Source organism: Rhineura floridana, chromosome 18 (assembly GCF_030035675.1).
Source record: "Rhineura floridana isolate rRhiFlo1 chromosome 18, rRhiFlo1.hap2, whole genome shotgun sequence".
In the NCBI taxonomy this organism is placed as follows: Eukaryota; Metazoa; Chordata; class Lepidosauria; order Squamata; family Rhineuridae; genus Rhineura; species Rhineura floridana.
The window spans coordinates 26,023,551-26,036,947 of record NC_084497.1 but is presented as its reverse complement, the minus strand read 5'-3'; the positions used below and the strand labels follow the sequence as shown (position 1 = coordinate 26,036,947).

At 46.7% G+C, this 13,397-nt stretch overlaps 1 protein-coding gene across 1 annotated transcript in view; it reads left to right on the top strand.

The window, feature by feature from the left end:
* MORN1 (MORN repeat containing 1) overlaps positions 1–13,397 on the top strand; it is a 133,645-nt gene that overhangs the window by 18,029 nt on the left and 102,219 nt on the right. The window lies entirely within an intron of this gene.

Sequence of the window (13,397 nt, the reverse complement as noted above, 5' to 3'; positions counted from 1 at the left end):
GCTGCCTTTACCATGGAAGGAGGGCAGTAGCCATCAGGGTTAGTAGCCACTAACCTTATCCTCTTCATGCCAGTCCTATCTTTAACATACATAAAGTGTGATGACTTCTACTGGATCTGCGGGCGAAAATTGCAGCACTTTTCCAGCTTTGTTCAAAGTGGCAGGACGTTGCTCAGTTAAAATTAGCTCTTGTTTGCATTTATTTATGTTATTAAAGATTCAAGGGATTGAATGTTCCTAGATCTGTTAGTCATCCTATTTACATCTTCTGCGACTGTGTATATATGTGATCTAAAGCTTCCTAAGTCTGCCAACAGCAATAATCATTCAGGATAATTGAGAGAAGCTGAAGCATAAAATGCCTCTCATTTTGATCTTACCAGCTTGCTGGGGGGGGGGGATGGAAGAACAAAGCAAGTGGTGTTGATCTTGTTGATCTGGCTACTTTGTGTGCTTAACAGCTTGGGATCTGGTGCAGAAGGTGGGTTTCCTGACAAACCTTTCTTTAAAAAGAATTCCCGCTTGCTTCTGGTCCTCATAGTTACAAACGGGGGAGAGATTGGCAGCAATTGTTGTGGGGTTTTTGTTTCCTTTAATTTATTCCTCTGTTAGAGACACTTTGGACAAGTTAACATGTTGGTAAATTATAATGAACTTCCAGAAAACTGAAGTTCTCTGCATATAGTAGGTAGTTCTCTTTTTCTGCACAATCAATTCATTCAGTGCCGTAAGATTATAAAAATCACAAAATACAAAGTAAGTGGTCAACGCTGAATCAAATTGATTTTCTAAATATGACTGATGAAACAAAAATATTTTCAGCAGGCAACAAGATATCAAAGTTGTGGGTGCCTGTCTTAATTCCACTAGGAAAAGGGTTCCAAAATACTGGTGCCACTGCACCGAAAGCCTTTGCACGCACTGAAACAAAAGGAAGGTGAGAGAACCTGAGGTGGGGGTAGTCAGGAGGGCTTTGTCAGGTGGCTGCAGTAATCTGAAAAAGGGACAGGGCTGTTCTACAAGTAACCTGGTCTTAGGCTACCTAGTACTTGTATGCTATTCATATTCCTTGGTAGCCGCCCTGGGAAAGACCTCTGTCTGCCACCATGGGCTAAATGGGCAAGTGATCTGGCTTGTTCGAAGACAGCTTCATAAATCTTAACTAGTGGCTCTAAAACTTGTTTTTATTTTGAACCACTACATTTTAGGGGTGGGGAGAAGGGCAGCAAAGCTCTGTGGTTTTCCCCTGCTGGTGGCATGCCCTCCTTTCAATCCCGTGCCTCTCCTGTTGAAAGATCTCAGGATGCAGGGCTGGATGGGGCTTCCTCCTGGGACAGGGGTGAGGAATCTCAGGCCTAGAGGCTAAATGTGGCCCTCCAGGCCTCTCCATCTGGTTCTCAGGATTCTCTCCAGCCCACCCCCCTCATTAGTCCATACCTTCCTTGAGTGTTTTTGCCTGACTGAAGTGTATCTCTGAACTCTCATGTAATCTCAAGGTTGCCTGGATGGGTGACAGAGAGGTGTGAGTCTGTGTAGAAACTGCCCGTCTGTGCCGAGGTTAAATTCACATTGATTGCTAAGCCCGCTTCTGCTTCCATCCCTGGCCGCCACTGGCATGCGGCCCCTGGAAGGTTGCTCAGAAAGGGATGTGGCCCTTGGGGTGAGAAAAAGCTCCCCACCCCTTTCTTAGGACATCAAGGAATCACTGCCTGTCAGAGTAGATGACACGGAACTTGATGACCTGATGCAGTGTAACAGGAGCTTCCAAGGTTCTGCTAGCATCATGCGAAAGGCGCTAACGCCTCCTTCTTGAATGCAGCTTTTGCCAGTTCAGTCCTCTCTTGTTTGTTGTGGCTGTTCCTTTGGCAGAGCAGATAGCAAGACTCCCCCTCCCCCCCACACACACACACTTCCCATTTCTTCTTTGCGAAATGCTCGTTCCTTGCAGGTGGGAGAAGCCCATAAGGTGAGCCACCTGCTCAGTGTCGTTTAACAGGTGCATCGAGCAGCAGGCCTTTCACCGGCAAAGGAGACAATGCAGCCGGAACACACAAAGCAACGGCAGCAGAGAAAGGCCGGCGGCGCAGCATTTGCAGATGGAAGGCTGTGCTTGAAGGCAGAGATTGACATGGTGGCATCGGGGTGTACGTCCGTGGGACTGTTGTTAGGGGGGTGTCGTTACGTGGTTGCCTCGCCTCAAACAGGATATTGTAGAGTTGGAAAAGGCTCAGAACAGGGCAACCAAAATGATCATGGGAATAGAGCAGCTTCCCTATGAGGAAAGGTTGCAGCACTGGGGGCTTTTTAGCTCAGAGAAAAGACAAGTAAGAGGCGACATAACAGAAGTGTATAAAGTCATGCTTGGCATGGAGAAAGTGGATAGAGAAAAGTTTCTCTCCCTCTCCCTCCATAATGCTAGAACTCGTGGACATCCAATGAAGCTGAATTGTGGAAGATTCAGGACAAACAAAAGAATGTAGCTCATCACACAGCACGTAGTGAAACGATTGGATTTGCTTCCACAGAAGGCAGTGATTGGCCACCAACATGGATGGCTTTAAAAGAGCATTAGATAAATTCATGGAGGATATGACTATCAGTGGCTGCTAGCCACCATGGCCATTCTCTGCCTCCACCCTTGGAGGCAGCATGCTCCTGAATATTAGTTGCTGGAAACCACAGGAGGGGAGACTGTTCTTGTACTCAGGTCCTGCTTGCGAGCTTACTATTGGCATCTGGTTGGACACTGTGAGAACAGGATGCTGGCTAGATGGGCCACTGCCCTGATCCAATAGGGCTCTTATGATGTTCTGAAGGGCCGTAACAGAGCACTTTCTTTGCATGTAGAAAATCTCATGTTCTTGGCATCCTCAGTCTAAAGGGTCTTGGGTTGTAACCTTCCTTATCCAAATATGATTAGTATACTCACCACCTCCCACAAATAAAATAAACGTTCAGAACATACAGTATGCGAACTCAATTAAAAAAAATAAAAAATGGATTAAGTGGAATGGCCCCATTTCGGTATTTTACAACTTGCTCTGTGATTAAAAGATTAGAGCCCTCAGGGAAATGATCAACAGAGGCTCTGCAGATCAACCAAGGTAAAATAGCGGTGGGAGGATCTGTGCTTTTGGTGGTAGTGGTGGGTCATCCAAACGTAGCAAGAGTGCTGGCGTTACAAGATACTTATTTAGATACATTATTTAGATTTCTTATCCGCCCTTCACCACAAGATCCCAGAGTGGGTTACAACGATAAAATATGCTTTCATAGAACAAATAAAACAGTTACAACCGTAGAACAAGGGTAAAAACAACTGAAAACAATCCCGCATGTGAAAATAGTTTAAAATAGTTCCAATACAGATGCGAACTGGGATAAAGATATTCTCCACGTATAGTGGCAGTGGTGGGACTGTAAGAGAGCTTGCCACTTTAATCACATGTCCAGTCACATACGGTACCAATACGGTGGAATCACAAGTGTGATTCACCACACTGTTCTTAAAACAATTGGGAGTCAGAATTCCTTGCCAATCAACTAGAAATAATTCATAATTTACCAGAAGATCAAAATCTGTGTCTTGTCCACCTCGCCACACAGGCGCTTTTATCAGCTTAACTTCTAAGATGGACCTCTTATATGCATCTTAGGCCACTGTCTGTTGTATGAGACCACTTCAGAAACATTTTTTTAAAAGGCAGAGCAATGATAATGGGGTTGTTTGGGCTCTGGATCAATCAAACAGAAGCTTATGGAAATGATATGCTGTCAGAAGCAGGCACAATGAGACTGAAGTAACCAAAATTAATTGCAATAAGAGGCATAATAGCTGCTCAGTTAGGAACAGAAACACTATCAATTAAGTGAAAATTGCTTCCTCAAAGTTAAATATATGTTTCTCTTGCCACTAATTTCAAAACACCTTTTCCTTATTTATAAGCAGAAACTTCCCTGTCTTCTCTTCCAGCACTCTCCTGAAAGAGAGCAGCATCCAATATATACACTTGATAAATTAGAGACGGTGAACCCAAGTTGTACTCCAGAAGAGAAAAATCAGTGTAATCACCCCAAACGTTTGAAGAGGAGATACAATAAGCTCTCTCTTAATAGCAACAAAAATGTGTTTGGGGACTTTCGGAATTTACTGTGAATGGAAATCAAGGGAAGAGGTTTTTAAAACTAGCAAGGGACCCAGTGTGGTGTTTGATGGTATTTCAGTTTGTATGACCCTTTTTCAAATCAAAGACCCTCCCACAATCAATAAACTTTAAACAACCCCCCCACCAAAAATACAATTAATATAATTGTAATATAATTAAAACGATATCATTGTCAAAATTACATCATTAAAATCAAATGTAAATTAGAGATTTAAAGAATCTAAATCTAACAGAGTAGTATTAAGAAAAGCAAACATAACAGCCAACCTAATATAATTCCAAAAGTGGCCCCATTCCGCCCCCCATATATTGGATCCCTGACACACAACAGCCTCAAAACCTTTTGCCAGTGTATTAGACTATTAAATTTACACTGGCGAGACCTCAGAGAGAGACCAGTTTAGCTGTATGTATCTGATGATTATGATTTTTATATAATTTATGAATCGCCTTTTGCATGCTACGTCTCAAGGTGATTTACAGTAATATCATAAAAACAGATAAAATAGATAGTGGGCATCTGCCGTATCACAACAGGGGCAGCCACATTGAAAGCCCTGCTCCTCAGAAGCAGGGAATCTTGAAGGCTGAGTTTACAAGTTGCAAGTGGGTATGGTCGACCAGACTACACAAGCTCCCAGTTGAAGACTCAAGACAGACAAAAGAAAGTCCTTCACACAGCGCGTAGTTATCCTATGGAATTCTCTCCCATAAGAGACAGTGATGGCTGCCAGCTTGGATGGTTTTAAAGGAGCTGTAGGCAGATTCACAGAGGATAAAGCTGTCAGTGGCTGCTGGCCATGATGAATATGTTCTACCTCCACTATCAGAGGCAGCATGCTTCCAGATAGCAGTTGTTGGAAACCGCAGGAAGGGACAGTGTTCTCACACTTCCCATCGGCATCTGGTTGGCCACTGTGAGATCAGGATCCTGGACTAGATGGGCCACTGGCTTGATCCAGCAGGACCTCCTTATGTACTTGAGACTGTTAGTTGCGGGAACTATGCAGATCTTTAGCGCTATGCAGCCCAGCTTCTTGTTCCTGCTTCCCACCCTGACTGGCCCCATGCAGTTGACCCCTGCTCATACTTTGCCCTCAGAAACCCCTGCCTGCCTTGGATTGCCCCACTGTGCGGCTGCTCTCAGCTTCTCCTTAGGACCTTGTGTTTCTGGATTGCCCTGATATCCAACTACTCCCTTAACCCTCCAGAATTTGGGTAGCCTCCTTTCCTGGGGACCTACCTTCCCCCTCTCCTCTTTGGGAGAGACCAGGGCAGGGCACAGGCAGAGACCTTTCACATCACCCACTGCCTGATTTTTTTAAATTATGCTAGGATTGAATTTGAGGATGTCATAATTCCACAACCAGGCAGTCAAACATGGCTGAGAACTTTATTAGAGCCAAAGTTAGGCTTCTTTTGAACTTGCCTGGACCTAACTACCATCTGCAGACAACAAAAAAGACAGCGAAGCTAAACGAAAGTGATTGCTTTGCCCCAATGTCAAAACAGTGTAGTTAGGGAACATCCACAACTTCTCAACAAGAAATAGGTATTGTGTTATAACATGGACCTCCTGCATGCAGGGGCTCTGCTATGCAGTTCAAGGCCCTCCCGCTCTGGAATTTATCCTTTTTTATCCCAAGTTCTGGGCATGCTGTGGGTTCCAATCCTGACACCTCCCCTCTCGATGCTTCTGAAATCTTACATCGCCGTCTCGCAGCTGTTGCTTTTGATGTGATATATTTATAAAGATATTTCTACCCTGCCTTCCTTGTGCCAAAAGCAGAACCGCCCACGGCAGCTAACAATATAGGGGAAAAATTAAATCTGAAAACGGAATCAAAACAGGCAGAGTGGCAGATTCAAAGCACCCCAGGGGGACAAAAAAAATCAAATGGGGACCAGAGAGCCAGGGGGAAAAAAACCATACAACAGCCTGGTCAAATGCCTGGTGAAGTCAGAGCATCTTTACACAGTGGCAGAATAGAACTGGAAAGGAGACCAAACAAATCTCCCAGGGCACGGAGTTCAAACTGCAGGCCTCCATTGAGAAAACCCTTCTGTGTGTTCTCACTAACTGCACCTTGGATGGGACATGCAAAAGGGCCTTCCCTGCTGACCTCGGGGGGCAGGCATGATCATGAGGAGAGGTTTCATTGACTGTGCTGGAGCTAAGCCGTTTGCTCTCTCTCAGCGGAGGAGCCAGGGCCAGCATCAGACAGAGGTCAGCATCACTGGGCATCTGCTGAGGCCCATGCCCCCGGGGAAGGGGGCTGCCAAATCCCTGCAACTTTTTGACCCTGTTTGAGCGGGTTTACTGCACTGAGGATAACCTATTTATTATTTTATTTATATCCCGCCCTTCCAGCAGAAGTCCAGGGTGGCAAACAAAGGCACTAAAAACACTTGAAGACATCATAAAAACAGACTTTAAAATATATTAAAACAAAACATCTTGTCGTGACCCATGTTGGGAAGGGAGGCATCGACGAGGGCGGCACCGACTTGGAGGACTGGGGCAACGAGCTGGGGGAAGGGATTAGGTGCAAAAGGGAATACCAGGTGCAAAAGAGGCAAGCAACAGGTGAGGTTCACAGACTCATCTTGCTTTTAAAGCAGGATGCCAGAGCAGACAGGCCTTCTTCAGTCTGACCCACTTTATGCAAAATCTCTGCAGAATATATACTGTATATGGCAGTGTTGTGTCATGGTTAGGGTGTTGGACTATGGCTTGGGAGACTAGGATTCGAATCCCCACCACCACCATGAAGCTCGCTAGGTGACCATCAGCCAGTCGCTACCTCTCAGCCTCACCGGCCTCACAGGGTTGTTGTGGGGATTAAATGAGAGTGTATCCTACTGTGTGTTCTTTGGAGGAAGGGCGGGATATAAATGTGAGAAATAAATAGTAATAAAATAAATCTTGGCTTTGCACAGGTTTAACTACAGTAGCTTCCTCTCGTCGTGGAAAGTAGCTTGGATACTGCACCTTGATAATGGTGCTGAGAAGTCTCTTGTTTGAGACCCCCTTGCACCTTTCAATCCACGGTGGACAAGGAGTGGCTGTTCACATCAGCTTCCCTCTGGCCGCAAACTGGCAGGGGACCCAGATTCTGTAGCAAGGCCCAGGTGCTTTACTCCATGAGCTACTGAGGCAGCTTGCAGGCTGGACGAGTTGCCTGCTCTTTCCTGTGCTGGAGGCCCACCTTTATAAATGGCCAGAGAGGCGACTGGGGCTCATCAGCTTAGCCAGACCATGTGGCCTGAGGAACCACCGCGAGCTTGCCTGGCTCTGTATATCTGATGCTGATCCAGGCTTGGTTTCTCAGCCCCATTTATTTATTTATTGTTTATTGATTACATTTATGCCCCACCTTTCTCTTCGTGATAGAAACCCAAGGCGGCTTACATACGGTTCCCAAGCGGCCTCCCATCCAGGCACTGACCAGACCTGACCCTGCTTAGCTTCAGCAGGGTCCTGGCCTCATGTGCCTTCAAACCATAGCCTGGGGCCATTTGCATGACACATCTCAAGTAGTACCATACCACTTTAAACGTGTGTGACTTCCCCCAGTGAATCCTGGGAACTGTAGTTTGTTAAAGATGTTGGGAGTTGTTAGGAGATCTCTGTTCCTCTCATTGAACTACAATTCCCAGAGTTCCCAGTGAAGAGGGATTGATTGTTAAACCACTCTGAGAGTTGCAGCTCTGTGCGGGGAATAGGAGTCTCCTAGCAACTCCCAGCACCCTTATCAAATGACAGTTCTTTGAGGGAAGCCACAACTCTTTAAAGTGGTGTGACACTGCTTTAAATGTATAGGGCAGGCGGGGCCTCAGGCTGAGTGATCTGTCCAACTTAATAGCTGCATCGACACATAGCCGGTCCCCAATCCAGAATCAGCCGATCTTCGATCAGATCTCCTGCCATGGGCCCTTTTGCTCCTGGTCTGCCTCCTCTGGTACCAGACACCCCCCCTTCCTTCTGCGGCAAGCCTCAGACCACTGCCAGCAGCTGGCAGTGGTATAGACAGAGCCTTTGATCTACATTTAATTGGTGCTGGAACAACCAGATGGAGACAAAGGGTTGCTTTTAATTGGAAATCCACAGCGTGAGATAGCCGGCTAGTGAAAGGTTGTGGCTGTTCCCCTTTCGTTTGCTGTCTGGATGGTGAGTGGCTTCTCCTGCCCGCCCCCCAGCCCAAGAGCCTCTCTGTCGCTCCGGCTGTTCATGCGCTTGGCACTCTTTTGCCACACACGACTAGCACGGGGGTTGCTTTCAAGAATGTCAGCGTTTGCAAACCTCCTTGTGTGTTACATTGCTAAGCAACTTTTAGAAACACTTGCACTCTCTGTGCCATCTGGGAGGAGAGGCTGGTCTAGGCAGTTATGCCAGGGGGAGACGGAGGAGGAGGCAGCCACATTGTATGGGGGTAGAGCGGAGTGGAGAAGGTGATGCAAACAGTGAATAAATGTGAGAATTGGCAGGATGTGGACAGCCTTTTTAAAAAAGTATGTATGCAGATGATGCATAATGACCCTGGCAATGCATTTGGGAGCAGTCCCCAGGCGGTGTTGGGTTTTTTTTGCCCAATGGACTTGAACCAATTTTGTCTCAAAAAAATAAAATAATAATCCTGTTTTCTACGGATGTGTATGCCACAGTAAACGAAGGTTCTTTGCACTCTCATTGTTGATGTTGAAGTCCATCGGAGTGTCAGGAGCTGGGCGGGCACAGATTCCCTGTTTCTAGTGCCGCCACCCCTGCTGGCTGGAGGAGAGAATTGCAGGCAGTTTGGGAGATGAACATCCTGGGCTGTAATCCCCTTGATCTTGGGCAGCAGGTGGTCTTGGAGAGCCAATTCTGTGATGCTGCTACGTAGCTCCTTGATCAGTTATGCTCTCCCTGTCTAGGCTGGGAATGGGGAACCTTTTTTAGCCTGAGGGCTGCATTCTCTTCTAGGCAGCCTTCCGGGGGCCACATGGCAATGGTGGGCGGTGCCAGAGGCATTTAATGACAGAGCATTAAACATGGATCTTACCTTTTTTTGCAGTGTCCTATTTTCTGATTATACCCCCACACTCCTCTCTATCCTCCATCCACAAAAGCACGACTTTAAGAACACTTTCCAGCCAGGCAGGGAGAGTGCAAAGCAAGGCTGATGAGGGGTGTGGCATGGAAGGATGTGTATGGCCTTCGGAGAGTCCTGGGAGCCAGACAGAGAGGCCTGGAGGACCGCATTTGGCCCTCGGGTTTCCATTCCTAGTCTAAAATGGAAATGGACTGACTTCAAGTCGATCCGGACTTATGGCTACCCTACGAATAGGGATTTCATGGTAAGCAGTGTTCAGAGGGGGTTTACCATTGCCTCCCTCTGCCGCTAGTCCTCCCCAGCTGGCCAGGGCCTGCAGATTCCTAGTCTAGGCAATTTGTAATTGAGGGAAGCCACTAGGCTGTTTTCCTCGGCTTCCAGATTGACCGACATGCTGCTGCTTCTGGGCACTTGTCACCTCCTCAGCCGTGGGGGCTGGATGCTGTACTGGGGAGTGGAGAGGAGGCCTCTAACCTTCATGCCTGATGTACGAATCTTTTTTGGGGACTATGTAGATGGATCTCCCATCGCAGTTTCTCATAGGAAGCTGTTTTGTGCCAAGTCAGACCATTGATCCACCTAGCTTGGACCAGCAGCAGCTCTCCAGGGTGTCATAGAATCATAGAATAGTAGAGTTGGAAGGGCCTCTAAGGCCATTGAGTCCAACCCCCTGCTCAATGCAGGAATCCAAATCAAAGCATTCCTGACAGATGGCTGTCCAGCTGCCTGTTGAATGCCTCCAGTGTCGGAGAGCCCACCACCTCCCTCGGTCATTGGTTCCATTGTCGTATGGCTCCAACAGTTAGGAAGTTTTTCCTGATGTTTAGTCGAAATCTGGCTTCCTGAAACTTGAGCCCATTATTCCGTGTCCTGCACTCTGGGACGATGGAGAAGAGATCCCGGCCCTCCTCTGTGTGACAACCTTTCATATACTTGAAGAGTGCTATCATATCTCCCCGCAGTCTTCTCTTCTCCGGGCTAAACATGCCCAGTTCTTTCAGTCCCTCCTCATAGGGCTTTGTTTCCAGTCCCCTGATCATCCTTGTTGCCGTCCTCTGAACCTGTTCAGACAAGAATCTTTCCCAGCCCTACCTGGAGGTGCTGGGAATTAAACCTGGGACCTTCTTCATGCCCCTGAGCAACAGCCCTTGTGGTTCAAGCTACAGCCACCTTTTTCTTTCTACCCATATCGCTTAGGTAGGCTGGTGGGCTGTTTTTAGGCCCTTGGTCCACCTACCTCAGTGCTGCCTGCACTGACCGGCAGCAGCTCTCCAAGTTTTCCGGCAGGGGACATTCCCAGCACTCCCTGGAGATGCCGGGGATTGATCTTGGGACCTTTTCTGCATGCAAAGTGTGTACTTTTTCACAGAGCTGTGGTCCCTCGCATGTTAAGTGCCAGAGCCATAAATCCCTTCATTTATTTTTTTTTAAAATGGTATTTCTGTGTCCTATGTGCTGTTGTGGTCATCATGGGGTATGGAAAAAAAGAAAGAAAACTTAACCAATATGTTTAATATGTATGTGTACTGCCTTCAAGTCGATTCCGACTTATGGCGACCCTATGAATAAGGTTTCCATGAGGCTGAGAGGCAGTGACTGGCCCAAGGTCCCCCAGTGAACTTCATGGCTATGTGGGGATTCGAACCCGGGAATCCCAGGTCGTAGCCCAACACCTTAACCACTACACCACACTGGCAAAGCACACTACATTTCTGCAATTTTTACCCTTGCGTATAACCATGAGTGGGGCCTAACATAGGAAGCTAACTTTACTCCAACTCAAACTTACTCCAGCATTCTCTCCTTTCAGGTTTACTGTATGTCTCCTTGCCTGCCCTCCCCCAAAATCTGCAGTGATGTCCTGGGCATGTCCTTACGTCCAGAGGCAAATTAATAAAGCATCACTTGTAGCAAGAATAAGCGGGTGTCTCCTCCTGAGCTTCCAATAAACTGCAAAGAAGGCATGGCTGTTTCTAAAGCAAACACCGCAGAACTCTTGCCTCTGAACAATGATCATTCTAAGCAGAAGTGTTTCTGTGGAATGCTTCAGAAGAGTGTTGGAAAGAGCAGAATAAGCCCAGTTGCTGCAGCAACATGTTTTCCAATGCCTGTTTTCTGAGCTGCCTGTGCGATCATTCTCTCTCTCTTCCTCCCTCTCTATTTTGGATACTAGTTGCTAAGGGTGTAAAAAAGAGAGAGTGGCAGAATTTGAGTCTCTGGATCCATCTGGGATTTGAGGTTGGCTCAGATAAATTTAGAGCCATAGTAGCACTTTGTTCTGCGCAAGCCACCGCTTGTCAGTTGGCAGCACCAGCAACTCAACCGACTGCCACACACACACACACACACAGATTTTCATTTGCAGCCAAGGCAGTTGAGCAGAGGAGAGGGATGGCTTCAGACTTTGACGCTTGGGGAAGGGAGAAGACGCCCTAACACCCAGTCCTCTGTGGCCCTTGTGCTCGCTAGACTGAAATCCACACTGCCTTGGGCTCCCCCGCCCCCCAAGGTTGCATACACATTTTTGCAAAAATTATATATATACAAACGTTCTCACACAAACCTACGTGCTTGGTCTGGCAGTCTTGCCTTACCCCGATGCCTGTCACAGATTGATAGATGCCTTGTAACCTCCCACAGCCCCCTGTGTAAGCTGGTTGCCCATCTCAGTTTGGCACGTTGTTTTTTTTTTTAATCCCAGCATTATGCTGCCTGACATTCTCGTATTGGCACAGTTGTCTCCCGCTTGCAAGGACTTATGCACCATTTGCCATTATTTGGTTGTGTCCCACGTTAGTCCTACTCAGAATAGACCCACCATAATGTATGAGAATGACTAATATAGGTTCATTCATTTCAGTGGGTGTGCGTTGAGTAAAATCTATTGGGATGCAGCCCATTGACTATCTTGTTTCTCACCCTCCTGTTGTAAGATCTTGGTGAGCAAACTAACTGTTAACGGGGGCTGCATTTGCATTGTTCGCTGTGCCCTGGTTTGGCATCAAAGGGAGCCGTCAAGCCGCTCACAAATGTCTAAAAAACAGCATAAATCAATAAATAAAATAGATTAAAAGCTGGCCTACCTGACATTCTAAAAGATCATAGCAGCATTCAGCAAAGAACCTGCAATGAATTCCAGAACTTAGCAAAAGACAAATGTTTTTGCCAACTATCTAAAAGCCACACAAGAAGGGCTGCTTGCTGGGCATCTGTTGGCAGGAGTATCCTACGTTGAGGGTGCCATCGCCAGAAAGGCCATGCTTTTTGTTGCAGTTTTTCTAGCCTCCCATTTATTTATTTACAGCATTTATACCCCAACCTCAGCCCAAAGACGGGTCCCTGACTTTAGGCTCACAATCTAAAAAGACATGGCACTCAAGGAAAGAGCAATGGCAGGGAGGGAGGAAAAGCAAGCCCAAGCACAAGTTTTTTTAAAGTTACAGCTGAAGTCAGTTGTGTCTTGCCCTCCCCTGGAGCACTCCCTCCTCTCCCACCCCCCAGATCAGCTCCAGGAGCAGAATCAGTGACAATGGCCCGGCCAGGAAGACAGGACAGCTTCTGCCACACAGTAGTTCCTTAGATAACTGGCTTGCAGAAGGAGCAGGGCTTCAGCTGCTGGCCTCAACATAAAGGAAGATACCCCAGACCCAGGCCATGTAGGGCTTTATTATTTATTTATTTGATTGACTGATATCCCACCCTTCTTCCCAGTAGGAGCCCAGGGTGGCAAACAAAAACACTAAAAACACTCTAAAACATCATAAAAGCGGACTTTAAAATATATTATTAAAACAAAACATTTTTAAAAACATGTTAAAACAAAACATCTTTTTAAAAAACATCTAAAAAAGCAATTCCAATCCACACGCAAACTTGGATGAGGTCTCCGCTTAAAAGGCTTGTTGAAAGAGTTCTAGACTAGCGCTTTGAATTATTTGAGCAAAGGCTGATGGGCGAATAACCCTGCTTCTGCCCATTGACTCACTCTCGCATGAGGCAGATCACTAGAAAAGCAGCATTCTAGCCCCCATCCACCCCTGCTATACCAGTTTAAGTTGCAACAGGGTATCTGGGCCCCTCCAGACTGGCGGGGTATATTCTGCAACACAATAATTATTGACACAATAATAGTGCATTG